The sequence below is a fragment of the Ranitomeya imitator genome, chromosome 1, assembly GCF_032444005.1.
Source record: "Ranitomeya imitator isolate aRanImi1 chromosome 1, aRanImi1.pri, whole genome shotgun sequence".
Taxonomy (NCBI): domain Eukaryota; kingdom Metazoa; phylum Chordata; class Amphibia; order Anura; family Dendrobatidae; genus Ranitomeya; species Ranitomeya imitator.
In genome coordinates this window covers 632,042,250-632,046,935 of record NC_091282.1, presented here as the reverse complement: position 1 = coordinate 632,046,935, position 4,686 = coordinate 632,042,250, and positions in this window count along the sequence as shown.

Below are 4,686 nucleotides of genomic sequence, written 5' to 3'. Positions count from 1 at the left end.
GGGTAGGAATAAAAATAACTGTTTTCACCTTGAGGCTATGTGCACACAGAGTAGTATTTTTGTCGAGTTTTCAAAGCAGAAACTGAGCAGAACCTACAAATTTTGGGAAGTTTGTTTTTTTCAAGAGGTTTTCTGAGCAAAAAATCTCTGAGAAGAATTTGGAGACTCTCCGCCCTGTTTCTGCTCAGTTTTTGCTCTAAAAAGTCCTTAGGTAACTCAGCGTGCATATACCTATAGTCTGTGTGCACATAGAGTCTATTTGCAGAGTTTTAACTGAGCAGAGCCTCCAAATTTTTTACGCGTTTCCCATTTTTAAGGTAGATTTGGAGAGTTTCTGTTCAGTTTCTGCTCCAAAATTACTCTAAAAAAACTATATGTGCACATAACCACAGGGGAGTTTTTTTTTCTAATAAATTCTTTCGAAAATCATCCTCAAAAAACTGCTTCAAAAACTTCTGAAAAACTCTGCACATTCATTTCTATTGGAAATCCACTTTGCTGTTGATATGAGGAGGTTGTTTTTTTCCCTGGAGAGGTTTTAAAAATCGCCTGGTGGAAAAAAGGAAAGGGCATTTCACGTCTTTGAAGGATAGCTCTCTAAAGTAGGTGCTGTCCAATCAAAAGGCTGCAAAAAAACAAAATACCTGTCCAAAACCTCCCCCAGAGTCATTTTGCTGAGTTCTCAAAGCAAGGAGTGAACAGAACTTCCAAGTAATTGAGGAGTTTGGAGTTTTTGAATAGGATTTGGAGACTTTGATCAGTTTCTGCCTCAAAACTCTTAAAACAAACTTTGTGCGCACATAGCTTCAAAAAGCAGAGTTTATTGAAACTGTTTCAGCTTTAAAATTTGTGGGTTTTGAACTTAGTGTGAACATAGCCTAAGGGGTGACATCTTTAGCACATACACAGCAAAGCTGTATATTTTGGAGCAGATGACCTCGGTTTTCTCCTGCAGCCCCATAAATAAGAAATGGAGTAGGGTTTGAGCATGCACACCTTCACTCCATTGCAGGGTTTTCTATTGGTTCCAGAGACCTGATGTCACCATTGTAAGGGGTCCCAGATGTCGGACCTCCTGCTATCAGTAAGTCCCTTGGATACAGTATGTATCCTTTAGCGAATAGTTGTTTTCCTATTGACGTACATCCAACATCTGGCTGCAATGTTCTACAATCCCCTGATATTCCAAGGGAATTTGACCATATAAGGTTTTATTTGTCCACATTTTTTACACTTATAAAAGATGAAAATTAATTACCTAAATGTTACCTACTGTCCCCTGCTGGTGTTCTGCTGGCAGTTCCTGCTTCCATAGGGATGGGTGACGTCCGCCTTGCATGGGGCACAGTCCTGACGCTCCTTTTTCTTTTTTTGCAGCAGGAGTGGTGGAGTTGCATCCGTCAGTTTTGGGTTAATTACTCCACCAGTGTGGTCACACTCCTCGATGACGAGTTTGGACTTTGTACGGTGGTTGTGGCCCTTCGAGCTGAAGTTTTGGCTTGTTACATTGTTTGTTTCGGCCATTCGGTTTTGACAATCTATTTGCCCACTCTTTTGGAAAAAGAACTGATTCTCAGAGACAAATATCACATTTGTTTTAATCGTATTCTCATTGGCGATTGATTACACATGAGTATAACAAATTTTTGAACCACCACAAGTATCGGAAAATGTAATACTTTGATAAAAACAAAGAAGTTTTCAAAATTTGAAACTGTGTAAAAAAAGAATTACATGAGTAGTGCCTTGACGACATCCTGTTGACAAGGAAATGGATGGAAGCTAGTGAGACACGTATCCTCATACCAGCATTTTTCAATGAATGGCAGCCGAACAAAAATTCCCTGGGATGTGGCAAACCCCTCCTCACCAGTCGAGTGTTAAGCATGCTTTTGCTACCTACCCTTAAGCATTTGAGTTTCTTGAGGAATTTTGAAGCAGAAACTGAGGGGAAACTCTTCAAATCCTCCTCTAAAGTTCATAGAAAACTTGGAGTTTCTGTTCCAAAAACGCAAACTCAGTGTGCACAATTTGCCTTAGAGGGAATGCCAACTGGACTCGGAACCTGCAGCTCAATAATTGAATCAGATCTAAAAAAACAAGCACCTGTCTTTTACATATACAGGGTGATTTAAGTCATTAATCTTCAGGAGAACATTGCTCTGCTGACGCCTGCCTTCTGCTTGCTCCTGATTAATTAACAGTGCGACAAGTTCACGCTGGAGGTCCAAACTGCTAATTTTGATATTGCAAGCAGAGTCGGCCTTGCCTCTGCAGCATCTGAAGACCTGGCTGGATCTAGCTATTCAGCCATCATCAGAGCAGCGCTTACAATAGCTTGTTGATCTGTGCTCTATGACTAGAAGACCAGCCACCTCTGATAGGTTGCAATGGTGGCTGATAACCTAGGCAACATGCCATAAACAATGCAATTAAAATTCTCTCCGTTTTCGCAAATTGATAACATCTATATATATAAAGATGAGTGTATGTGTATGTATCAACGATGGTGTCATAATGGTTGCCATGGCGACAATATCATAAAGGTTGACATGGCAAGGATGATGTCATAATGGTTGCCATGGCGATAATGATGTCATAATAGGTTGCTATGGTGACGATTATGTCATAATAAATTGTAATGGTGATGTTATGTCATAATGGTTGCCATGGTGATGATGATGTCATAATTAGTTGCCATGGCGAAGATGATGTCATAATGGGAACTATGGGATGGAGGATGTGTGATGGGTATATGGGCACGAGACTATAGGATGAAGGATATGTATGATGGGTACATGGGCACGTGACTATGGGATGGAGAATGTGTGATGGGTATATGGGCACCGGACTACGGGATGGAGGATATGCATGATGGGTATATGGGCACAGGACTATGGGATGGAGGATGTGTGATGGGTATATGGGCACGGGATTATGGGATGGAGGATATGTATGATAGGTATATGGGCACGGAACTATGGGACGGAGGATATGCAGGATTGGTATATGGGCACAGAACTATGGGATGGAGGATGTGAAAGATGGGTATATGAGCATGGAACTATGGGATGGAGGATGTGTGATGGGTATATGGGCATGGGACTATGGGATGGAGGATATGTATGATGGGCATATGGGCACAGGCCTATGGGATGGAGGATGTGTATGATGGGTATATGGGCACAGGACTATGGGATGGAGGATGTGTGATGGGTATATGGGCACGGGATTATGGGATGGAGGATATGTATGATGGGTATATGGGTACAGAACTATGGGATGGAGGATGTGTGATGGGTACATGGGCATGGGACTATGGGATGGAGGATACGTATGATGAGTATATGGGCATGGAACTATGGGATGGAGGATGTGTGATGGGTATATGGGCACAGGACTATGGGATGGAGGATATGTATGATGGGTAAATGGGCACGGAACTATGGGATGGAGGATATGTATGATGGGTATATGGGCACAGGACTATGTGATGGAGGATGTGTATGATGGGTATATGGGCATGGGACTAAGGAATGGAGGATGTGCATGATGGGTATATGGGCACGGTACTATGGGATGGAGCATGTGTATGATGGGTATAAGGGCACGGGGCTATGGGATGGAGGATATGTATGATGGGTAAATGGGCACAGGACTATGGGATGGAGGATAATCATTATAATTTGTTATAAGTAACCACAGTTAGTTACTATGCCCGGGCAACGCCGGGCTCTTCAGCTAGTTTTTAATAAGAGGTAAATTGTGAAGTAGCTTTTTTTCTTTTACTTAAAAACCCTTAAGGCTTTAATTATTCTTAAAGGTGGTTTCTAGGGCTTCAAAACGCCATTAAAATTTGATCAAATGGATCATGGTTCTCTACCTGTTGTTCTGTTTACATGGGCACAGCTCAGTATATACGGTAAGGGGCACTTCGCTCCAGTACAATGGGGGCACGGTATTCAGACGATCACTTCAGTTGGCTGAGGATGGGTCCTTGATTTTAAGATCCTGAAAAAATTAATTTAAAAAGCAACAGAATGCGAGGACCACCTCCCGTACATTTCTCTTCTGGAATATTTAAAAAACTTAAAGAGAACCTGTCATCAAGGTTATACATATTAAACTAAGACCATTGCCATAATGGTGCTGGCATACTGATTTAATACATACTTTTAGAAAAGAAATCCGTAGCCTGGTTTTTATAAAGTCATCATTAGAAGTTTTGGCCTCCATGCATTGGGGCAGGCCTGTGGTGCAGGACTGTGAGGCAGGTCTTCGGCTCTGCCATGGTCCGTCAGCTGCCTATCTTCTTCCGCATTTAAAATCTGCGCCTGCGCCATCCTAGCCACGGTAATGGCGCATGGGAAGATTCACCTTCTGGCAGTCTTCGGGAAAATGGCACTGGTGGCGGTGCATATGCTGATTGAGATCTCAACTCAATGATAAGCTGCCATCTCTATCTGCGCATGCGCTGTTACTGACTTCATTTTATTGAAGCCCATTGAGATATCAATCTGCGCCAGCACCACCTGCAGCTAGGAAGGCGTCAGTGAAACAGAGGCCAGGGGGGTAGTCGTGGCTGAGGGTGGTAGTACTTGCACACCCTGCCCTCCGTCACATAAATACTTTGTCCCTTCTGTTGTGTGTTGGATGGCTCACTTACTTGCACATCCGAGTCCTCTC